General features: G+C 42.1%; 1 protein-coding gene and 1 non-coding gene across 9 annotated transcripts in view; both read right to left on the bottom strand.

The window, feature by feature from the left end:
• Arp2 (Actin-related protein 2) overlaps positions 1–26,291 on the bottom strand; it is a 201,603-nt gene that overhangs the window by 116,454 nt on the left and 58,858 nt on the right. The gene's annotated exons all lie outside the window — the stretch shown is intronic.
• Positions 13,907–14,010, bottom strand: LOC136828999 (U6 spliceosomal RNA). The gene has a single exon (XR_010850278.1). It is a non-coding gene; the product is annotated as a U6 spliceosomal RNA (small nuclear RNA).

The raw sequence follows: 26,291 nt of genomic DNA, 5'->3' as shown, positions 1-26,291 counted from the left end.
TCTCCCTGAATGGGATGGAGTAGCCCTGTTTCAGCACTGACACAATCCACTCCTCCACTCCTCTTGTGCTCCACTTCTCCCAGTAATGCAGGAACCTGGCTCCTACTGAAGGATGGAGGAAAGGATCCTCACTTCCGAGCAGCAGGCTTAGAAGAGGGCTTCTTGAAAAATTGGGAAGAGAAGCGCAGGTTCGTCCTAGGCCTAGACTGGGCTCTGGGCCTGCCACCTTGATAGGGCAGAGGCTGAAGTGAAGAATGGGTTCTGGTACTTGTCGATGGAGACTCCCTGGGACATCTAGATGAGCGAGCTAAAAGGTCCTGTGTACTTTTCTTCTGAAGCTCCAAAGAAATGTTGCTGACAGTAGACTGAGGGAAGAGGTGTGGGCGATCAAGAAGTGAATACAATAAGGCAGGCTTCTCAGGAGCTGTGACACTCTTAATAGTAAACGAGCACCAGAGCTCTCTCTTCTTCAAATCTCCCATTGCGTAGAGAGAGGTTAACTCTTGAGAGCCATCTCTGATGCCTCTATCTGTGCACGACAAGAGATTTGGCCAATTCAATGCGACTTCCTCAGGAAGCGAAGAGCAATTCTTAATCTTGTGGGCTAAGGCATCCCCCAACCAGTCTAAAACGCTCAAAACTTCAAAAATCCTGAACAAGTTCTTCAAAAGGTGGCCGAGTTCCGTAGGGGAGAACACCTTAGCAGCAGCGAAGGCTGACCTCCTAGACGAGTCCGTAAATCGTGAGAAGTCCCCCTGGGAGGAAGCAGCCACTCCCAGTGAGGGAGCTTCTCCGGTCTCATATGAAGAATACCTCAAGTGCACAGGACGAGAGGGAGGACAGCTGAACGAAGACTTTCCCTGATCCCTCTCCTTTCAGAACCAGCCATCCAGATCACTGACAGCCTTCCAAGCAGAAGATGAAAGCACCATCTTCGATGACCTGGAGGAGTCAGAAGGCTTGTCACTGATGAACAATGTTGAAGCCGGGGAGGTCAGGGCCAGAGGCAAGAAGAATCCTGGAAAGTTCTGCGGAAAGTACATCAATAAAGCTGCATAAGCTGTCAGAGGGGAGCCCTGATCCACTTCACCAACTTCACCTTCATCCTCCGACGAAACGGGGGATAGAAGCAAATCTTGAGGGGCATGGGCCGAAGGCGGCGGCTCTCTCTTAAGCAAATCAAATGTCCGCCAGCTGATACTGAATGGGGGCTAGCGATAGGTCTGTGGTGTCTGCAGAAGGCGTCTGAGCCGGAGTCTTGGGCACTGAAGGGTGCTCGGACACTGAAGGGCACTCGGGTACTGAAGGGCGCTTGTGTGATGACAGGTGCTCGCGCATAACTGGAGGAACGGGCACTAACAAGCGCTTGGGCGGTAACAGGTGCTTGGGAACTACTGAGCGCCAGGTGTTGCTGGGAGATCAGTTGCCCTTGGGAGCTCGGGTGCTATTGGGCACTCGTGAGACGATGAGGAGCATCTGGAAGCAGACGAACGCTTGGCCTCACACACAGGATACACTGGAGAAAAGCATTCTGGGGAATCCCAGAAACTACAAGAAGGCTGCTACAGGAGCTCCCTAAATTTCTTGTACAGCACTGGAGGGAAGCGGACCATGTCCGCCACGGGCCTTTTCAGTGGCCAAAATTCATCACTAAAGTGCCAGCAGCGCCTATTCTCGGGGTTGGAAGCCTAGGAACTCAAGGATAACCTACTCACTTCCATCTGGATGCCTTTCCAACGGCTATCCTTTGCTGCAACATGGGAAGTTGCTACAGGTCCGACTGAGGCGACGACTGCCTGTGGGCAGACACCAATGGCCTCCCTTGGGCCCCCAATATTACTGCTCTCAGGTGTGGGGTAGTACAGTAAGCCAGTGACCTTTGCCTAGAAGCTTCAGCGGGATGAGCAGCTACCACCTCCACTGACACTTCACTAACACTAGCACTTTTCTCCACTTTGTCCCTAAGGACACACACTCAAGCACCCGTACGAGTTTCAACTCAAGGCTGGCATGGGGGTTGGGTTCGGAAGCGAAGGAGCCGGGTAAAGTAGTAGGCTGAATAGTCAGAGAATTGGGAACAGGTGACACAGCAGGAGCAGGTAAAGGTAAAGCAGGAATATTATCATCAGCAGAACTAACTATGGTTTTGTTATCTACTGTCTGTTTTTCAGCTCTAGTGGCCGCCTTACATTTCCTGTCTGTCTAATTTTGCTAAATGAGACCTGAAAACCTTTCATTTTCTACCATCCCACTCTGAACATTCGTCACATGTTCGATCAACTGAATACTCTTGTCCCCCACATTCTACGCATAAAGAGCAAGTTATATTTATCTTTAGTGAGCCTGGCTGCAATATCATAGGCTAGCAGCACTAGAGTCAGACATACTAGGCTAAGTCTAAGAAGTCAACAATCGAATTATAATGTTCGAAATGTAATGTAAGCCAAACTAAAGAAAAAGCACCCTGAACTGAAAATTAATGGTCTCGCTACGAGAGAACCTAACAAATACAAAAGCCTAGGCTACCAGTACTTCACCTAAAGAAGAATCCCAAAGGAAAATACGACGAAAGCCAAAATTTAAGCTAGCTGCTCACAAAGGAACTACTGTCGGAGCCGGCAGAAAAACAACTGAAGCACGCTGTTGAAGTCACTCCTTTCATACCACAAAAGTGGGTGGGGACTAGTCACCTACGCCGACACTAGCACTATCACAAATTTCAAAATTTTTAAGCTCCTGGAGAGTGACACTATGAAACTATAAGCATTATATTTACTTGGTAAGTTACATATAGAGTATAAAAAAGTGAGATAAATAATGGAATAAACAGCTTTGTATAATCTTGCAGTAAGGAACAATCACGAAATTCAGTTCACCTCTGAACAGCTATACTGGCTTAAAAAGTGAGGTATTTAATGGGTATGAGGTTCCAGGTGGCACATATTCTGAGCAACTACCACTTTCCTTCTGTTTGTTAAACAAATGTGTAGTGCCTGAGGCATTAACAGACCACAAATGTGACTGTATATAAGCGAAGGGGTTCTGATGAAACTAATTAAAATAATGTAGTACTCAAATATCTACGACAAAGTTCACAATTTATAATAATGCAAGTTGTTCACAATTTATAATAATGCAAGTTACATTTTACTTTTCCTCATTAATAATATAACCCCTAACACCTCTAATAAATTTGTCAACCATAAAAACAATGAAATTGTAACTGTCATGAATGATTATTTCATGTAGGTAACTTCTGCTAATGGTAAATTCTGAGGTTTATCAGATTTTAACACATGAAATCTTTACTGCTGCAATAAAGACCAACTGAAAAACATTCAAGAATGACTCATTTATTGTGAAGAAACATATCTAAAGGAACTAAAAAAAACCAGGTATGTTGCTACAGTAAAGATGTCATAAGAGTTATTTCAAATGAAAAAAGAAGAAAGTTACCCTATATTACATGATAGCTGAATTAGTAAATTATACAGATCCTAGACTTTCATAAGATGCAATTTTACACTTATCACAGAAACTTGTCATGTTATCTCAAAGGCCCTTCTCATCTTTTCAAAACATAACTAAGTATTGGAAACACTATAAAATTTCCCATATTTCAGTGCATAAAGAATTTATGTCTCCTGTCCAACATGTCATTTGAACTTTTAAAATATCAAATATTTAATCCGTACTGATAGACTTTTAAGAACATCTAGATTCAGATGTAGATACCAAAACTTCCAGTCAAAAATTATATGTACTTATACTTAAAACCTAGAATACTTAAAGATTATTTTCCTAAACATAAAAAAAGTGTACAGAACAGGATGTAAGATCTTCAGCAAATAAAAAACTCACCACCACTTGTACATATGCCTTAATTTCAGTTAACAGGCTAAAACAAGAATACTATGAAACTGAAATTGCACACAACTGAGACAAGATAATAAGAGTACAGTATTCTATTATACCTGCAACGTAAACACCACCAATATAGTTCCACAGAAAAAAACAAGTCTAACACGACCACTGGCCTAAAAATCTTAACTCAGGTATGATGGGATTTATTATAAAATAAATATTTGAAGAGGCTGAGAATGTGGAAGACTGACTAAATTTCTTTAAAAGATTCATGTCCAATATTTTTTATTCGCCATCGATTAAACTTTGGGCCTTCAACCATAATGATTTACTGTCAATGTATTCCATAATCTACAAATGGGTGTTCTCAGTTCTCAAATGGGATAATGTCACTTCAACATTTCTTTCTTTTTGTACTCAAGGCTGCTATACCGTAGATCTATTGAAGATTTCATATGAATTTATGTATTACCTATCTTATCATTTAACAAAACCTACTATTTATCTGCTATGATGATCTTCAGTGATGCAATAATCAGTTTTTGGTATATCTATGTTTGATCTAGTCATAACTGTTGCAAACTTGGTTCCTGCATTTGTTTATTTGTACCTGTACTTAATTTCCTTCAATGAGCAGTAATCCAGGACAATTCAACATTATAATACCATTTCATCTGATTTATGGAAGTCATACCTGATCTACTTGATGAGAAAATTTTTGGACAATCATAACTTCATATTTATGCTTACTTTTTATATTTCTGTATAACCAAAATTATCAAGACTTATGTCTTTTTGTTACCTACAAAAAGCCTTGGTCTGCACTCTTTGATTTCACAAAAAAACCTAACTGAACTATTAATACCTTCCATCTAATGGGTATATACTGATCTGGAAACCCCTTTAACTACTGATATCATGTATCAGTAAGTTTTCAACTAATTTTAGACAGCAGGCTTTCCTAAAATCAATACCACCTCTATGCATACCATGTAAAAGCTAAATGCCATTCAAAATGATCTACCACAAAAAACCCTGTCCAGTATTCTATTCTACCGAGTACATGAAAGGTAACTGAAAAACAGACATATAAAGGTAAACAATGAAGCAAGTCTTGAATAAGTTCCACGGCAGCACTCTTATATATGACCGTAGACATGAAAAACAAGGCTAAGTTGAATAAATACTGAGGTGATTTGTGATTCATGAAATACATAAATCCCTCTTATAACTTCTTTGTGAAAATTTATATCTTTTTTCAGTACAAGTAAGGAAATGCATTTTAATCATTAAAATATTATTAATCATAGACATATTTACAAAATAGAATAAGAAAAACCTATTTTGAGAAAAGAGTACAGAACATTTTGAAAACTTCACACCTGATAGCAAGGACGTAGTGTTAATGAGGAAACTAAAGCTTGAATGAAAATAGTAAGCATGATTACTAACATATCAAATAACAATCACCAAAATTACACAAGGAAAGAAATACACTTCCCATAATGGTTGTCAAAAACATACTATTGATAGAAAAAAGGATAATCTTGCAAAGATGAAAAACAGATAAAGGAACAGCATCTCATCTCTAAGACCACTGATCATTAACTAACAAAGCTACTGGTCCAATAAGTGATCCTGCTTGGTAGATGAACATCACCAACACAACTGAATATAACTGGATTCAACAATGAGAGAAAGGAAATGTGAATCCATTCATTGCATTTTGACTACTGTCCTCCACGATCAGTGGATAATAGATAAGGCTCACTTAAACCTCTAGCAACTAACAATGTGATCTAGAGAGAGAATAACCTTTAACTGATGCAGAAATATTCACAAACTAAACACTGAAAGAGGGAGAGAGGCAAAGAAATGTTTAACAAACTGTCTATCTACCATAGCCATAATATAGCTAATTTTCTTTACGTTACTGAAATTATATAAATTTTCATGATAAAATTTATCATTTGGATACTATATTTACCAACAGTTAAAGACAGCTTATATCTCCTTGCCTGTCGCCATTCACAAAAGAAGATCAAATGGCTGACCCCAAATGACTATCTAGTACACCTGTTTTGAATCTTTTAGCTCTTGTCAGAATCCTCCTTGACAACCCACTAATCTGTTGGGGATGCTAGGTGGGGTCTACTTTAGCAGTTGGTATCCAAATATTAATTTTATAAAGAAAATTTATATTATTTGGGAGGAATCTTACCTACTGTTAAAAATGGCTGATTCCCACACTGAGAAAAGTATGGTGGGTATTGCAGCTCAAAAAAATCAACTCATGCTAGCAAGCTACGAGTTTCTTGTAAGAAACCCAAAACATTGCTACTGATCTGCAGTCCTTCCTTGATAATACTGCTGCCAAAAGGTAGGTTCTGTTAAAGGTGCAAGATTCTCACGTACATGCAGCAAAAGCAGCCTTGTGAAGAAAACTGCTTCATCTTCAGCCAGAGTGAATGGAAGCAGTGTGATAGTACTTCTGTGCCTGGATCTGATAACCCAAAAAACTATTCAACTAACATAAATACCTAACAACACAAAGGTATGCTCTTATACAAGAATGTACCTTCATGCTCCCAAGAAAAAAGTACAACCAGGGATTAAATATTGAAGATCCTACAAGAATGCACTTTCTTTCAGTTCAGGAAAAGACTACCTGTTACTAATACAAGACCAAGGGCAGCAAAAACCAAATTGCACTTTCATGCACCACATTTATCACATCCTCAAGTGACAAATTCTTTAAAAAACTAAATGACATAGCAATTGCTCTTACTCTATGAATGTTTACCTTCAATAAAGGTAAGAGATCTGGATCCAGTTTTTCATATGCTAGTCTAAAAAAAAAAAAAAAAAAAAAAAAAAGACACTGAATTCTCAGATATGGGAGCATTAGGCTTTCTAACACCACAAAATAACTGGTTAACTTTGCCCCTTATAGGCTTTAATTTATCTAAATTTTTAATTGCCCCTATAGGGTAGAGTAGAGCCTCTTCTTTGTTCCCCACTAATGAGGTTAAATTAGGAATCCTTACTGGTATTAGTAATAACTGCTTCAACATCACTTTCAGCTCTGAATAAAGGCACAAATGACAAAATAGCATCCCCTTTGCAAAAGCCTACCTTATTAGAGAATGCTTGCAACCTAATCCTTTTGCAAAGTAAATCCTTCCTTAATGGAAGAATTCAAAGGAGATCTACGGAAAGACCTAGGAGATCTTGAAACCATTCTCTCTGAGTTCACCAAGGGACTATGAGCATCATTCTGAAATTCCTTTGCTTCCAGAAACTTGTTCAGCACTTTTCTTATTGCTTGTAAAAGGGGAAATGGCATAATCATCTATGCTGGACCAATCTTGAAGAGAAGTGTCCACTGCCCAAGCCTGAGGGTCCCAGCATGGAGAACAATACACTGGTAGTTTCTCATACATCGACATCGTGAATAAGTCCACATCTGACACTCTCAACAGACTCCACAGCGACTGGCAGACTTGTGGAAATACCAACCATTATGTCAGCAGGACTTGTCCTTTCCTGCTCAATTGATCTGCCACAACATTGTCACTCCTTGGAATGAACTGAGGAACCATAATGATGTTCCTGGCTTCGCCCCATAGAAGCAATTTCTCTGCTATAAGAAACATTGTCTCTGACCTCATGCTACCCTGACTACTGATGTACGCCGAAGAGGTTGTATTGTCTGTAAACACCACTATTATCTTGTCTCTGACCAGTTGTTCGCATTGTAGCAGACTCTTCCATACAGTTAACAGTTCCAAGTTGTTTATAAGCAACTCTTTCTCTTGTGGCAGCCATGTCCCAGACATCTCTAGGCCTCCCAGACATGCTCCCCAACTTGTCATTGAAGAGTCTGAAAACAAGGTGATATCTGGGTTCATTACACCTAGGGATGAACCTGTCAGCAGTCTTCAATGATCCTTTCACCATGCTACCGTCTCTCAAAGGTTTAATGTGGCAAAGACTCAACAAGAGTCTGGCACAGACTTTCCATCCCAACTTCCTTTCAAATAATATGGAACTGCCTACATCTCGAGCCTCACTAGTCACATCAATTTTTCTAAAGACACCCTGTGTCCGTACAGAGAAAGCCACTTTCTTGAAGGAAGATTCCTTAAGGGCCAAAATTCTCTAAGAAACTATAAGAAGTGTCTACTCATTTCTCCAACGGAAAAGCCTGAAATTTGTGAATTTATCCTCATCCCTAGGTAGAGAATGGACAGAGCTGGAAACAGGACAGACTTCAGAAAACTTATCATGATGCCCAATGACTGAGCCAAAGTGACAGATAATGGGCCCTAAGAATTCTGTCAAAAGAGTTGGCCAACATTAACCAGTTGTCCAAATACAGAGAAGAATTCTTGCTCCTAAAATGTAACATCATTCCCCTACTGGCACCAAAATCTCATGAAGACCTGAGGCATTGCACATTGGCTGAGATAAAGCACCCTGAACTGAAGTAGCTTCCCTGCAAATACAAAACAAAGGAACTTATATGACTGAGGATTTACTGGTGTGTGAAAATATGCATCCTGCATGTCCACCAATATCATAAAGTTGTTCTTCTGAATTCCTGCCAGCACTGTGCTGGATGATTCCACAGAGAAAGGGGGACATATGTAAAAATGAGAGTCTCAACACATCTACTGTTGCAATAGGCACCAACCTCCGACACCTTTATCACCAAAAAGTCAATTGTAAAATCCCAGGGAGTTTCCTGACATCTGCTCTATTACATTCCTCTCTAACAATGATACAACCTCTTTTTGAAGTAAAGGATACCTCTCCAGCTGATGAAGATATGACGGAAAAGTTATAGTAGACAAAATCAGAAGAGGAGGAGACAGAAAAGGAATTACATAGCCCTCTTTCAGTATCTACACCACCCAATGTTCTGCTCCTGATCTCTCCAAACATGCTACAAGGCTTGCAATCTGTCTACTACTGGAATCTGAGGGTTGAAAACTTAACTTCTTCCTAATAATCCAAGCAGCTTTACTCTTACAAAAGCCCAATGTGAACCTACGAAAGGGCTCTGCAGCCAAAAATGAGCCCTGAGATGAGGAGGAATGATTCTTGACTGGAGGGCCAAGACGACGAGCAGCAGGCCTTTTCATGTCTCACTTAAAGTGACTGTCTTATTTAATAAAATGTTTATTTTCCTATACAGAAATATCCTCCCTTATGGGCTTGAAAAAAGCTGGATTAAGAAAATGATCCAAAACTGCTGCCATCTTCTGAGTGGGAGAAACCTTCAACGAAAGATAGGAACTGTTCTCTCCTCTTCAAAACTGAGTTAGTGAAAGCGTGAGAACATTCAGCTGCTGTATCCAAAATAGCCTTGTCCAAGCAAGTAAAAAAATCAAAGTCTCCTCCCATGCTTTGATACCTGCTTGCATCACCAATTCCTTAAGCTGGTGTAGAGCAGGTGCAATTTGTACAGAGTGAAAACTTGGAAAAATGAAATATTTTAATGATAAATAAGTTGTTCATACCTGTAAAGAATATATATATAGCTGTATTCTCCGAAGGTCCGACAAATTTCAAATTTATGGCTGCGCCGATGCTTCGGTCAGGTGGATAGTACCCATTCCCGCGCAGCTGGGAGTGATCATCAGGAACCATTCATTTTCTATTCAGATTTTCTAGCATGCACTGTCTCCTGAGGGGGGAGGAGGAGGGCAATATAAATGCATATATCTGCCAGGTAAACATGAACAAACTTTATTTTATCATTAAAATATCATTTTTGTTCATGAGACTTACCTGCCAGATATATATATAACTGAATACCACCTTTGGAGGGTAGAGACAGCCAAGAAATAGGGAAAAAACCAATTATTAGTGAAATTATTTTGGTTCCTTATCTGATAGCGTAGCTGACTGAGTGATTACTGTCACTCCTAGTCTGCTTCTATAGCTACTAGAGACCCCAGCAGTGTTGACCTATATAAGCTGGCGACTTCTAGATGATCTGTCAGCAGAGTGGCCACAATGTGACTAGATCATGGCCCCCGCTAAAGAGGACAAAAAGAGCATTGCAACCACCTAACCAACACCTAGCGTTAGTTTGCAAAGGATTGGAGGCTCTCCAGTAATTGACCCAACAACCACAAAAACACAATTAAAGGACAGGATCAGAGTTGCACACTTGTCCCCAAGGTTGCTGAAGCAGCAATGTATAGTCCCAGCCAAAAGCAATTCGTATGCTACTAAACATCTTGCCAAGAGTGTAGAGGCAAACACGAAGATTGACTTAAGCCAAAATGTGGCACTAAAAATGTCACTGAGTGCCATATTTTCTTGAGCATGCATGGAGGTAGCAACTTTGCTCACCTGCGTGGCGTTAACTCTCAACAACTTGAAGTTAGATGCGTCACAACTAGAGTGTGCGTCATAATAGCGTCCTAATGAAGAATGCCAGTGCATTCTTGACATAGTTTAACTGGTTACTCACAGAACACCATAAAACATCCAATGGATACGAGGTGTCCTGTGTTCTTTTAAGGTAGTGCCAGGAAACAACTGGACATGAAGACTCCCTCAGGTTCCTGTCAATAGAGTCTGCTAAACCTTTAATTTCAAAGTGTCTAGGCCAAGGGTTAGAAGACCCTGTCATTCTTAATAAGAACTTAGGGCTTAAAAGAATAGACAACATTGTGTTCATGAAGCCCACATAGTGACCCCTCAGAGCTTCTCTCCTCTCTTCTTGTGAGGAATGCGTTCCGAGAGTAACATCCTTAGAGATGCAGAGTGGAGAGAACCAAGGACTAAACATCAAAACTTGAGCATTACGTCCAAGTTCCAAGCAGAGAAATCAGCTGAGAACCATGGGCGTCTTAGAAACTCATTAAGATCGTGGAGGTCCTTATTGTCGAACCAGCTAATCCTCTGTGTCTGAATACAATGAGAAAAGCATGCTCGATAACACTTGATAGTCGGAACTGCGCCGAGTTTTCTCTTAAGTAAAGGAAAATCCATGACCTGGCTCACAGTGATAGGAAGAGGAAAAGCCCTTCTTTCTACACCAACCTTTGAAGGTTGCTTTCCTTCGCTAGATATATATCCTTTTAGATGAAGAACTTCTGGCTCTAGCGATGGCCCGTGCCACCTGGCCAGAAAAACCCTTAAGCTCTGACCAAGTTTGATAATAGTCACCAAGCGATCGAGTTCAGGCCGGAGATTCAAGATATCTAAGTGAAGTGGGTTTGTATGAGCAGGACTGCTCTCATAGGAAGGTCTCGGGCGTCTACCAACCAGAAGAAACTCCGAGAACCAGTGGTTGAAGGCCAAAACATGGGATGAGAGTCATCCTCGTCCCTTGTGAACCTTGAGACTTAGCGTGTGACTTCTCCCAGAATTTAGAGCCGGGGAAAAAGGCGTAAACATCTATTCCCGTTCAATCCCAGGGAGAGGAAACCTTCACTCACTTAACTGCCCCAGGGTCAAGTACAGATGAGCTTACAGAGGAGCCTCGCTGTTCTTGAAATTCGTGAAAATATCCACAGATGGCGACCCCCAAAGTTACAAAATGTGGCAAAACCTCTGATGAAGGGTCCATTCCTTCGGCAGGAGTTGATGGCAACAGAGCAGGTCTGCTCGAACATTTTCGACCTCTGCCACAAAACTTGTGAGAATCGAAAATGTTGCGAGCATAGGCTCAAGGAATAATCTCTTGCAAGGTGAACAGGGAACAAGTATTGTCGAGTTTGCTAGAACTACCACGATTGCAAACTGGACCTCGAAGAATGGCGAGCTAAAGATAACGCCAAATCTTTGAAGTCGATGTGCCAGGACACCTGTTCCTCTCTCAGGTTCTAACACTACTCTCCCTCTAGTGTTTGCCCCAACCTGTTGACGACCGTCGGAGAAAAACAACACTAGGTTGGGTTCAAGCTGAGGAAGTCCTTTCTGCAATTCCGTTGGATGGGAGCCACCACCACAGATCCTCTTTATATGAGGAAAATTCTCGAATTCCTCTTTCAAGTCTTCCTTGCTTTGTCAGTTCTCCAACAAAAAGAACTGAAGATTCCTGAGATACGAACTCCCCAGAAAACAAACTTCTCCAACAGCGAGAAATGGTCCCCAGCAGACTCGTTCCTTCCTTCACCTAGCATGTTTCTTTTCCAAGAAGGCGAAAACTTTTCGTACATAGAAGTTGTTCTTGCAGCGGAGGCGCTATAAAGCGCTGAATAGATCTGAATTCCCAGACACAATGGACAGTGAGGGGTTCAATAAACTATCACAGACCAGAAGTCCCAGGGACTTCTGAGTTACAGAAGTCAACTGGGGTCCTCGGAATACCTTAACCGGCGGCCTTTCGAATCAACCAGTCGATCAAGTGAGTGAGATCTGGCGTGGAGCAGTGCAACTGCATCGCCAGCACGTTTATCATGAGGCGATGTAAACACCCTCGGAGCAAAATGTGGCGTAACAGCATCTGGTGTTCCCTGGCGGTCAACCATCCAATGCAGAAAGCCAGACCGCGTTCTTAACCCAGCTGATCGGACGGCGGTGTTTTCAGCGTGTTGGCGTTATTGCAGAGTCCAAGCTCAGAGCCCTGAACTGAATGCGTCTAGTCCCCAAGACAACCTGAGATACTTCACGACGTGGATGAATTGGGCGTGAAGATAAGTATCTTCGGAGATCCAAAGATACCATCAATCCCGGGATGAAGGGCTCTAGTATTGACTACGCGAGGTCTCCATCTTGAACTTTTCCTTCGGACCAAGTTGTTCGACCTGTTGACGTCAAAGCCGGGTCTCAGCCTACTGAAAGTTTGGGACTAGAAACAATCTGTAGTAAAATCCCGAAGTTTACCGAGTCAATATCTGTTCACTGCTCTCCTTTCGAACATCTGTTAGAGCAGGTCAACAATTTCTGTTTGACAGGAAGGCAGTTAAAAACAAAAAAACAAAGAGGAGACAGGAAGGGAATCAAGTAACCTCTCTCTAACAGTAGGAAGGGGACAAGCGTCTGCCCCTCACTCTTTCCAGGCTTGTGCAAAATGAAGCCTGGTTGCAAAGAATCTGGAGATGAAAGTCACTTGCTACCTCTCTTGAAGTGACATTCAACCGGGGAAAAAACTCTTTCGTGGTGCGAGGTCTCGTCATTAGCTGTGGAAGCCCCTTTGTTATGCAAACGGCCCAGCTTCGTTTACTTTTTTTTTGTATCTGAGATCGGTGCAAGCGTTATGAAGGAGATGCAGTTTGAATATCGATAACTTTAGTTTTGAAAAAAACGATATTTTAGCTTCTCTGTGTATTTATTTGCTTGCGTTACACAGTTTGATGTTTTATGACATAATGAAAAAGCAAAATAGACCTGCAAGTAATATAACTTCGCTAAGTAGGCTAAATGGGCGAGTGTCAAAACACGGCTGAGGTTGGCCAGCGCGACGTTTTACTTAGTCAAGCTCTGAGCTGCTACTGACTGACTGCCACTGACTGCCCTGCGGCATTCCTGTCTTTCGCTGATGCGTACTATGTCCACAGGGTTGCCATAGATCGCATTAGATATTATTTCATAGCTAAAAGGAAATTACCACCGATATACTGACAATATCATTACATTATATGAAAAATGTAATTTGACTATGATAGGTTACTGTTTTGTTTATAACTTCTAACTGTGGCGAACTTTTAAATAAAACTTTCTGAGAAGATAGTCAGGATAATAGCAAATTGCCATATATAAATATCCCAGAAAATTTTATTTCGATTTTTAGTCAAAACGCTCCTTAAGACAAAGACAACTGCGAGGGTGGAGAGAAGGCCGGCCGGTTCCAAGTCTCAGGAAACAGTCCTAAGAGAAAAAAGCCAGAGTCTGATAATCAGAGGAAGAAGAAGACGAAAGAAGTTTCTCTTCATACAAAGGCTGTGACGAAAGAGGATGTTCTTCGCAGCTGGTGGGTCTTGAGTGAGTGGTGAAAGTAGTTCCGGTCGCCGATCTCGTGGCGGGAACTCCCATGAGCGAAGAAGTAAAATCAACTAGATGCATTATAGTAAACATAAAAAATGTGGGCGGCTTCACGATTAAGCGTGTCATCCTTCGCGCCAGAGCCATGCTAATCTTCTCTGTCGTTCCAATTAGTATATGTACTGCGGAAACGAGTACTGGCTAAATTAAGAAGGACATCAAATGTTGGAAAGCGGGTAGTTGTGCGACATGATGAACAACTGGGCGGTGGTAACACAAGTTGAAGCTATCACGGCGCGGGCGTCATGGCGTGGCCAGCGCGAGAAGGCTCCGTGGCAAGTACTAGAAGAGAGTCTGGCGTGGCGGCAGCGTCATGGCTGGCGCGCCCGGCCTCCAAGGTGAGGAGCGCGTGGCGTGAAGCGCACGAAGAGCAAGGCGCGCTCCTGTGAGACAAGAAAAGGCCAACACACTCAACTCGGGAAGACGAATAGGAAGCCACTAAACACTCTCTCTAGAAGACAGAGCGCTCTGTATCGTTCCCGAGCGGGAGACGAAAGGTGAAGTCTGTGTACCTCTTAACAAACGAATTCGAATCTTGAAAGGTTCATGAGAGCATCCAGCTGTTGTAAACCCAACAAAATCTTCACGGCGTTGGAGAAGCCACTCTCTCGGAGAAGGAGGCTGAACCTGAGAAGGAAGAGCGAAGCGTATACTTCCTTCCACAGGCGAAAGCTCTGACCCTTGCCTTAAGCGCGACAGGGGGTGAGTAGAGTGATCGTGAAAATACTTTATTCTCTTCTGCAGAGGAATATCCACGCCAACTTTGGGGAAGAGAGTACAAGCGTCTAGAGGAAGGGCGTGGGCGTCCTCTCCTCTAACGCTATAAGAGGCGAGGAGTCAACGAGCTCCAACCCGGTGGCCCGGGGAGGGCGTGTCGAGGAGGGCGAAGCAATCCTTCAGGATGCGTTAACACGAAACCTGCGATCCTGGCAACCTGGGTGGCGTCATCAGGACCTGCCAGGGGCGCCAGATCGGTGGGAAGCCCCGTAGCCCTCATGCGACTTCGACATGCCCCTCCCTGGTCCTGGGAGTTGACAGAGGTCAGGCCTAGAGGCATTATAGGGCGATCTGACGCCCCCTCCACAACACTAGGGCACTAGCACTAACACTATGCGTTTGGTGCATTCACTTTAGTTTCAAGAGCATTGACTCCACTACGAGCCAGAATTACCTTCTGCAGCAACAAACTGGGTTAGTAATAAATTACTGCAGGGGTTACTAGTAGGGAGAAGGCCTGACTGTCCAACTAAGGATGCACTCTAGGAGGAAGATTTCCTCAGCCTATCACGCTCCAATTTAAGCATATAGGCTTCAATTTCTTCCACTCACCCTCAGACAATCCCACACATTCATTACCGATTTATCATAGAGCATTGAACACCCTTACATATCATACATAAAGAGTGAGGAACTATCAAAGTCTTCGATAGCCTCACCTTACATTCACCCAAGCTACAGACTCGATAGCTAGAGGTAAGACATCTTAATTATAAGAAAAGTCAAAAGCAAAATCAAAAACGGTCCACAAAGAGCGTATGCCAAGTCACAGATCCAGTCGAGTACCAAAAAAACCAAAATACTTAAGTGACAACAAATTTGAAATCAAAAGGCGGAGGAACTGACAACAGGTGTTGACAGTCCGGCGACAGAGAAAATCTGAATAGAAAATGGGAATGGTTCCTGATACCCGCCTCCCAGCGGCGGGAATGGGTACTAACCACCTGACCGGCCACTGCGTGTGCCGCGAAATTTGAAATTCTGTCGGACCTTCGGAGAATACAGCTATATATATATCTGGCAGGTAAGTCTCATGAACAAAACATAAACTTCAATAATTCTAAACAAAGAATTGAACAAAGTTTCTGCCTCTGCATTAGTCCAAAGGACCTTGCCAGTCTCCAGAGCATGTCTCTTTGAAAGATCAACATGCAGAGAAGTTTGAATCACTGACCGAAGACGGTTAAGTGCCAGTATCATAGGAGGCAGCTCTCTGCGACTTCAAAAAACCAGGAAGACAAAAGCTGACAGACTTAAAGAAGCTTTGTATGCTAGTGTAAGAAATCTCATCAAAATGTGCTCTAATTGAAAGAGAAAGCTTAGATTTCTTCAAAGATTTATTTGGGCACCAAATACTAGAAGAAACCAGACCTGGTCTCTACAGACTCTTTCCTCCACTAAATGAGGAAAAGGCAAAGTGCAACTCTTCAGCAAACACCAAAAAACCCAAGGAAACTCCTCTGATTCAAACTCCTCTTCCGCCAGAGGAGGAGTCAAGGCGACAGCAAGTGACTCCTTGCAACAAATCTCCGACTAGATGGAAGGGGAGACTGAAGGAAAAGCAACCTGCAGCTGCTCACCTGAGTTGACACATGTTGGCTTAGCAAAAGAATATGAGGTGCCACAAGGTTCCAAAGAAACTGGGAAAGGTTGGGGAGGGAGGAGGGAAGAGGAGTGATAGCGACACCTGACTCCCTAACCTCGTCCAAACATGACTCAATGGACCTAAGAGCATTCCCAGATGACACAGAAAGCAAAGCAGCTAGAATAGCATCTATCTTGGAAACAACAGAAGATTCTGTACCCATAGTAGGATTAGAAAGAGAATCATTAACAAAGGCAGAAGAAAGATACTTACTGATAACCAAAGAACAGCATGTAAAGAATAAACAACTGCATTCTGATAGAGAGGCATAGCAGACAAGGATTTAGAATGAGAAGTAGATGTATACGAGATTGGTTTAACAATCGATTGAGCCAAAATAATATCAGAATTAGTACCACTCACTTAAGACATTACTAGATGCTGATGATGGAGAAGTCGAAATACGGTGAGAAGATTTACATTATGATCTCTTGGCGAATGCATTAAATGAAAGGCAAGTGAAAGGGGGCACAGATCTACATTGTCACTAGAAACGACCCAGTTCCCTGGCGGCAGACAGACTCTTCCAACTGTTGCAAGGCAGTTCAAGGCTTGGGTTACAAATGGATGCGGGCACCGACATCTTGCCTTTTACAGGGGAATGGGAAAATGATTACAAACTATGGGGGGACCCAGAACAGTTCCCTACCATAAATTCAGTCAAACCTTTTACAGATTCTAAAATAAGATTTACATCCTGCTCTAACTTCTCAATATGCTCTTCCTGAACCAATAGGGGAGCAGAAGGCAGAGTTAAAGAGGATGTCTCAATACTAGCTAAAGCATTAGCAGAGGTAAAAGCCAAAGCCCTGAAAAGGGGGAGAAATGACATGTTTATGACCTGACCTGACTACTTACTTTTGCAATCTGCCTTCCTTCTCTTCCTATATCTAAAGAACTTATGCATAAAGTCCTTGGACCAATCCCTACATTCCTCACATCTATTTTCTATATCACACTCCAAACCTTTGCAGCCGGCACAAGCAGTGTATCTATCTTGCTCAAATTCAACATCATGATAGGCAATAATTATTCCCAAAAACCTGATGTTCAGGGCCTTGCTTCCAGTGGATGACATCCTAAAAAAATAATGTACAGCACTGTACCACAAAAGCAGCAAACAGCCAAAACAATGGCAGTATTGAGAATTCTGACAAGAGCTGAAGCTATCAAAAGCCTGGTGGAGGACAGGTGTACTAGACATCATCCAGGGTCAGCCATTTAATCTTCTTCTTTTGTTTGAATGACAACTTGCCCATCAGAATGGAGATATGAGCTCTCTTTAACAGCAGGTATGATGCATCTCAAATAAATTATTCTGTACCAAGTGTTCGTTTATCATAAAGATATAGATAGAATAAATTAGGGTGTAAATGCATTACAAAATATGTAATGAATACATGATTTACTATAATGCCTTTCAGGAAATTTTTATTACTAACATTTTGCAAACATCCTTTGGCATAAATCACAATTGTAATGTTAAAAAGGCTAACAATGTATTTTCAGAGATGTAGGTTTACAAATGTCACTGAGAAGAAAACAATAATTACACAAGCTGATAGCTTTGGAAGTTATACTAGTGACAACCTTTGATTACCATATGAACTACAATTTTACAGTAAAATGAAATATACAACTGAAGTACAAAAATAAGAAGGATTTTTCAAATACATCATCAGCAACAACAGTTGTGAGTTGTATTCTTCATGTGATTAGTGGAAAGTTGCCTGAAAGTACTTTTATTTTGGTGTGTTGCAAAAATGTTTTGAATATAGTAAGCTTTTAAGACTACTGCAGGTGAAAATTGGGCCCTCACGCCTTTATGCACAAGTTTTCTTTTGACCCTTGAAGACAAACTTTCAATAATAATGGACAATGCTAGGTTCCCATATCCTGATTTTACTGGTTGCCTTTCATAATTTGGACATTTTTTGTGCACTGTATTCACAATATACCAAATTCTTAAGTAATTTGTATTTATCCTAGGATAAACCTACGCCTTTATAATGCAGCACTCAGCGCAAAGAGCACTGCAGCTGTCTGCTGACCTAAATAAAAAAAAAAAAGTCTAATGGGTAAGCCTGAGTCATCTGTGACCTGAGCCTGGTTAGCTCTTCCATTTGGTGAATCAGTCCGTTTGCTTTACCTGTCAAATCCATGATTGGGAGAGAGTGGAACCATGAGGGGAGGTAGAGAAGGGTAAAAAATTCCCCTTGAAAGTGTAGGTTTGTATCCTACGAAAAATACAAATTACTGTAGAATTTGATATTTGTTCTGTTAGGAATAAGAACCTAGGCTTTCGTAGATGGAGCCTCACCAATAGGTAGGAGGCTGATCTATCTGGAGTGGAATGTGAGCAAGACCTGGATTGCCAGTGCCACACTTTTCAGTGCTTCTGAATCTACCTCCTACGGCTCAGGTCACAAACAAAAATTGGGCTAAGCCTACTTGTATTAACCATCCCTTCAGGGGGAAGCAGGGGGGCACATGATGATGATGCCTCCAACCTCCTGCTGACGGAACCTTCCCTTGGGGGTTCGCTAATGTTATATTACCTGCTAACATGCCACTACTGGGGCCCAGGGTGAAGGTGTCCAAAGACTTGTGGGCAAAGTCCTGTGGATAGAAAGACATGAAGGGCAAATGTCTCTTCCATGTTCCCGCCTTCATGATCTATAGGTCAGAATGGTTCTTCCTGTATGCCACCGAGGGGACTGTGCCTCTAATGTCATGGGCTTTAATTCTTGATGGGTAAAGTAAGTAGTCTCATGGGGACATCTGCTCTGATTATGACTTTTCTTAAGGAGGTGGCGTTTCTGGAGACCCCTCTCTTTCACATCCCATGCTTATGAAAGGCCTTCTGCAGGCGGGTCTGTGCTTTTCAGGCACTGCATCAAGGCTCTAACTGGGCAAACAACCATCTTGTCCTTATCTACACTGACAAAGTCCCTTTAACTAAAGGGTGGAGAACCACTTGAATTTCAGGTCTGGCACTACAGGGTTCTGGGTTTTGGGCATGGAGTCCAAGACAAATTCCAAAGAGATGGAGGACAATCCCATAGTGTCTGATGTATGAAAAGGCATGTAGTTCCCCACTATCCAACTAAAATCATTAAGGTAGTCATCACTGCATATAAGTAAGTCAATTGCTGATGATGTGCCTCTTTGAACATGAAAATGTGGAAGCTCCCCTGTGTTGAGAATTCCCACATTTCCAATTTCTATGATGGAACACAGGCAATTTCCTCTTTGTTGGGTACTGATATCACCCCAAAGAGGGCTGCTTCTATTCATATCTTCCAGAATAACAAAGGGACGTGGTAGCTGTTGAATAAGGGATTTAAATTTATCAATGGGAAAGACTTCACTACGCAGCAGATAGACAGAGCATGCTGTATATTTTCTTTGCAAATGGATCTGCACACCTATCACTTGCAGTTTATACTAGATACTAATAAATTTTGTTGGGTGTCATTATGTATATAAAACTACACCCCCACGGCTTCCTATATTTATTTTACAAGTGGAATTATAGACTGCATGCTATGTGGGCTCAGACACATACCATTACCAATCATAGCCCCCTGCAAAGCTATAAATACAGGAGATACTTAGTTCTTTCCATTTAGCTCTTAATCCCTGACTGTTCCAGTGAATAAAATTTTATTTTGCTTTTCAGCCTGTTAAAACTGGAGCCCCTTTTGAGTGCTTAAATTTATTGTCTAGCCCCTGCTTTTTTCTAGAAGGAGACTGATTACTGATGGCTGCCTTTCATTTTAATGAGGAGGAACCTGCCGCAGATGGCAAAGCCTCCCTAGTATTATGGGTGTTGGGCACCTTTGAAGACATCTTCATGACAGAAATTTCCAGCTCAAATAAAGCTGGTGCTGCCTGAGGAGAGGTGGGAGAGTCAGACACAACTGGTGTATCCTCTGAAGCATCAGGAGCACCAGTCACGGTTGGTGTAGACTCCAGAGACACATTTACACTGGACATGGATAATGAAGCCTCTAAAGAGGCCAGAGTGCCAGGTACAGCTGGTGCAGCCTCCAAAGAGGCCAACACACCAGGTAAAACTGGTGCAGCCTCCAGGGAGGCAGGAATGCCAAGCATATCTAGCACAGCCTCCAAAGAGGCAGGAGAGCCACAGACAACTGGTGCAGCTTTCGAAGAGGCAGGAGCGGCAGAAATCACTAATGCAGACTCGAAGAGTTGGGAGTGCCAAAAATTACGGGCACAGCCTCCAAAGAGGCAGGACTGCCAGAAATTACTGGCACAGCCTCCAATGAAGCAGATGTACATGTCACCACTGGTCTTCCCTTTATATTGCCAAAGAGAGCATCTCTGGTAGCATTTATATTTCTTCTTCTGTTAGCAGTAATGGTAGAAAAGGATATTCCTGGTCTAACATACTGCCTTAACACTTTCTGTTTAGCCTTTGTAACTTAAGGTCTGAATTTCCTTTTCCATGATGTACACATCACAATTTTGTCAAAGGGATGGATGATTATCTCCACAACGTATGCATCTGGCTTCTTCATAACATACACCATGCTCTTGTTCACTACACTTAACACATGTGGCAGGCTTGCCTTGCTGCCTCTGCCTACAAGATCCTAACACACACAACAATATTCCTAATGTGAGTCAACACTGATGAGGAACACCGTTCAGGTGTTCGAAAGTCTTTGGTTCTTTTTACATAGTAATATATTTACTATATAATTGTGGATTTTTATTACTCTTTGTTTTTTACGAAATTGTGAATCTATTAGCAATATTCCTAATGATAAAAACATCTCCTTGGTCTTGGGATAAATTGCTAAACCTTAAAACGTAACCATGCTGCTTTTATTACATTAGGTAGGCAGGTAGAATTAATGTAATTATTAAATTTGTAAGTGGAATTATGACTCCATTGAGTTTCTTCATTCTTTCAGTTCTAATCACACTTTGATCTTTTAATTCTTCTACAAGTTTCTCCTCTGAGTACATCATCAGTTGAGGTGCAAAAATTATCATTCCCTTGGACTGATTCCAAAAAGCATGTACTGAGCAGTCTACTTTAACTCCTCCAAAATGCAATAATACTTTTAATTTTTTAATTTCTTTTGTTGAGGCCAATTCCACCGTCAGTTTTCCTCTACCTTCAGATGATAGGCTTTCAGCCACAACACTTCACAATGTCTCACAATTAGAATCTTCCAGATTAAAGGTCAATACTTATCCTAAGAGGTTCCAAATATTCCTGGTCCTATTTCAAATATATTTCTGGTCAATTTCCCTTTGCTCTGTGCTGGAGCATAGGGTTCCAGTGTAATTACAGTAGAGGTTTCTTATCCTTCTCTATATCCAGACCAACCCTGGAAACCATGGCCCAGCTCTGCAGAATAGTTCCGCCCTTGAGTTATCAATGTGACATCCCTCAGGTTCAAACACTATAGAGTAATTGATGATCCTACCATAGATCCCACTATTAGCTTTGGATATAAACCCCAGTCCCACATACGATACCTTTTCCTATTAATCACTTCCAACAAATTTTACCAAAAATGGAAAATTCTGTGAAAATTAACTCAAATTATTATGTTTAGTAATGATATATAGGACTCTTGGACTTGAACCCAGGAACAAATTCCAGGGGTTCAAGAGTCCCTTCACCACGTTCAAGGTGGTCCAATGTCGAGGGAGCCCTAGGGCACGAAGAACCTGCTGATCACCTTCCTCAAATGACTGAATGGAGGGAAGATGTTGTTGCCCATATTGTCTCACAGGTGATGGAGTGTCCTGCAACGCTGCCTGTTAGTAAGGAACCGGAGAACAGTACTAGGGAAGTCTGACGTTCCTTGATGTGGCAAGCAGATTGAATGTTGGGCTCTGCCACAGTTCCATCAGCTACTTTCTGAATTAGGGACCACTCAGTGCCTAATTCTTGATGTTCCCTGCTTAGCTGGTCAGCCCCTCCACTTCTTTATGTAGGCTACCCCTGCGGTGTTGTCGCTCATGGCAACTGCTGACTTTTCCGCCAGATGTTCCTGAAGGTGTTGTGTGGTAGACTTCTGGGAAGGTGTGGTTTGTGTGAAGAAATGTAATGTTTTTTGTTTAGTTGCATTTTGTGTTTGTTTTTTCTGTTCTTGTTTTTTCAGGAGTAAATGAGTGGTAGGTCAGCTGACCAACTTTTCCCCCTTCTGAAGTTTGCCTTTTGGGTAAACTTCCCTTTTGAGGTTTGCCCTCTGGTCTATGGAATCACGAGGATCATTTTTGTGTTGTGGGGTTTGGAGGCTTTCTGTGTGTTGGTTTGCAATTGCAAGAAGCAACTGAACTATATTAAGGAGACACTGAAGGTAAAGTGCAGGTAGTCTGACATGCATGTGTCATACAGTTGTTTTGTAAAGCCAACAGAAGACTTATGTGTATATGAATTTGAGGGATGCTGTAAGCTGCCATCTCTAAAGACTACAGTTGTTATAAAGTTGGAGATCCTGTTTTAAGCTGTACAGTGTCCTATTTTTGGCCCTGATTGAACTTTCTGTATGGACAAACTTACATGAAAACAGTGATCAAGGACAAACTAATGATTTAGCGAACTGGCATTTGGACTTTTATAGGTAATTTTCCCTGACTAGTGTGATCATTTTGGATCCTTGGATTTTGGATTAAATGTAGTTTTATTTTGTTCTGTTGTGTGTTGAAGTCCCTGATGTTGTAAAGGGCAGGTTACTGTATATACATATATATATCAGTTGTTTTTTTGAAGCTTGATTACGTAGTTTAAGGTAACTGATGTGTACTTGAGTTTGTGTGTGGGTTGGAAGTGGTAGTTTTTCTTGTTAAAATTTCACTGCTTCCATCTTATATTTCTTTGTATGTATCTTATATTTCTTTGTATGTATATATACTGTTGTTTTTTTGGGGGTTGCCTCATGCTGTCAAGGGGCCCAAATTTCATCTGTTTTTGTAAGGTTGGGGGTTAGTTAGATAATAAATTAGTTTTAAAAAATTAAGTTTCTTGTAAACCTTCTATATTCCTACTTTGGGTAAACGACCACAGTCTCTCTTTTGGGAAGCCCCAACAAGTTGGAGAGCCAGCCAGGCTGCCTGCATCTCCAACAGGTTGATACACTATGGAAATGTACACACCTTTCAGATGGGCACCCTACCTCCTCTGGGATATGTCTGAGAATATCAGCATCTCCAGGTCAGCTAAGTGCAGTTGGCTCATCGGGTCTCTCCACCACCACACATCCTCTCTGACCCTGTCCATCAACTCCCTGAGGACCAACTTCTCAAGGAGACCAGATGCCACTGTTCTGCTGGTTGCTGGGGCAAGTTGAGGAATGGTTCTGTGATTATCAGAAGATTGGCAATTCTCTCGTTTGGTGGATACAGCCTCCTGCCACCATGTCCATCCTCATCCAGGTACTCAGTGGTCTGCTTTGGTGAGAGGTCTGACTTTGGAAGATTCATGATCACTCCCAGGTCCTTGCAAAGGGATAGGACCTGGTCCCTGTGTTCTGCCTCGGCTACTAAGGATGCTAGGCTTAGTCAGTCATCCAAGTACCTTTGGAGGCTTATCCCCTTCACATGTTGCTACACCGACACCAGTTGGAAGACATGAGTGAAGGCTTTGGGGGCTGTTGCTAGTCCTAAGCAGTGAGCCCTGAATTGGTAGACTGTTACTTGGGAGATGAACCTTAGGTACTTCCTGGAGGCCTCATGGATGGGGATGTGCAGTTATGCTACAATGTAGTGTTCAACACATTCCAGCACCTGGTGATCTGTGGAGCTCAGCATGGGGTGCCCAAGAAAAAACCATCTTTAGAGACAGCTGTATCAGCGACACGTGTGTGGAGGTGCTTACTTTTTTTTTTTTTTTCTCTCTAATGTTCTAGCAGCTCTGTCTGGTTTAGACCCAGATATGGGTGTATCATGAAAAAGATGTTTGTACATGAGTGTGTAAAGAAAAGCGGCTTGTATGGTAAGTGTTGAGAGCTTTTGTGAAAAGCCATACACCTGTTTTGGAGGAGCCAAAGTGTGAAGACTCTAGGACCTGGTTCCTTGCTGGAAAAGTGTGTGTAAGATGAACAGTAAATTCACATTTTGTTATTTCTTTTAACATTTATTTCTATGTGGGGTAATGGGGTTAATGTGAACTGAGTTGTTGTTAATACTAATGAGAGATGATTTCTCTCTCTACAGATGTTTCATGCAAATGCTCATGGATAGTCATGCATTGCCATGCATGATCATGTGTAGACACACCTACATGGCCACCATGGGATATAGCCACTTAATTGAACTGGTGACAAAAGACACTTAATTAAAATGGTGATTAACTTGTGACTGGGGGGGTTGAAATGGGAAGAATCCCACTTGTAATTTTGGTGACTGTTAAAATGTTTGGGGAAGACATTCATTTACCCTTTGCCTTTTCTTTTTAGGATTTTTCCTATTTATGTTTAACCTGTTATATGTTAGATCTGATATAACACGATTTGATTTATAAACACTAGATGTGGGGTAATTAATATTCACACAAAGAGAGAGAGAGAGAGAGAGAGAGAGGGGAAGCCACCTGTCCATGTCTACCAACATTTCCAGGAAAGTTTGTTATTTTCCATAACATACTGATACCACATAATTGTTCTCCTTGATGGTTGCCCCTTGTCATGCAGGACCCACTGGGGAGATCTCTGGTAGAAATTTGTCGACGCTCTGCCTTGAAACATGAAAACTGGGGAGACTGGGAGCAAAACATGACGAGGGCCTGCCCAGAGATGTGTTGCAGTCCCAGTTGGATCTGCTCATCAAGAAGGGGTTTGGGCTGTCCACTAACGGGGGGTTTCATGGCACTGACTCACGATGCACTCTGTCCTGTCTGATCTGCTTTGAGATTGGGAGAGGGGTCTCCTGCAATTGGAACATCTAGTGGAGCTGCTGCTACACTGCTAATGGTGGGCTGGCAGGACGCAAATGCTGGTTCTCAATCTGCACCGCCTCCACAAGAGGTGACGAAACTCGATGTCCAGTCTTGCAGAGGAGAGGGGCACCTAATGACAAATGCCTCAGTATATTGGGGCGGGGTGACTTGGTCCTCGGTGTTGAAGTGCTGCTCCTATCTCAACATCTGTAATGGAAGGGATTGTGGAGCAACTCCTCAACATTCTGTCAAGGAATGTAGGATGCCACGACTATCCTCTTGACCTCCGAAACCTCCTGACTCAGCCTCAAGTTGTCTGAAGTCCCCCTCCCCGCCTCTATCCAGTGTCCGAGAGGGATGAGGAGAAAGCTCCCATCACCCGCTGTTCAGAAAACCATTGTCTTGGCTCTGGCTGTGCATCTGTAGGAAGAAACAGATGGGGGGAAGGCACCACTGAAGACCTACCTTTATCCAAGGTGGGTCAATTATGTGGACTTGCAAGCCCAAAAAGATGAACAATACTAGTCAACCCAACGAAAACAGCATGGCTGCTGTTGCATATTTGGCAGCTAGTCTGTTCTTGACAAAGCCTCGCTCAAAAATCTAATACCTGTCCAGGAAAATTTCTGTTGAATTTTCTCAAAGGTATGTCATTAACTGAAGTTTGATGCTTCTAAGCACAAAGTTATTTACACATGTCCAAGAAAATTTTAGCCAGATTTCCTCAAAGTATTCATTAACTGACAGGGGGGGGGGGTGATACCCTTTAAACCAAGATATCTATACCAAGTCAAAGAAAAACTTGGCCTAATCTCCTGAAGGGTACCTCATTAACAATTGGGCTCCAAATCCCTTACACAAAGGCATTCACACGTTATGGAAAATTCTTGAATTTCCTTAAAAACTGATCATCATGTGATAGTGTATACACAAAAGCATTTATACATGTCATGGAAAATTCTAGTTAAATTTTCTTAGATGCTCGTTAACTGATGGGTCTTGATACCTATGAACCCCAACCAGAAAAAGGCAAAATTTTAAGGCACACAGTAAAATGGAAAAAGAATACTTTAG

Source organism: Macrobrachium rosenbergii, chromosome 3 (assembly GCF_040412425.1).
Source record: "Macrobrachium rosenbergii isolate ZJJX-2024 chromosome 3, ASM4041242v1, whole genome shotgun sequence".
NCBI lineage: Eukaryota > Metazoa > Arthropoda > Malacostraca > Decapoda > Palaemonidae > Macrobrachium > Macrobrachium rosenbergii.
This window is presented reverse-complemented; position numbering and strand designations above follow the sequence as displayed.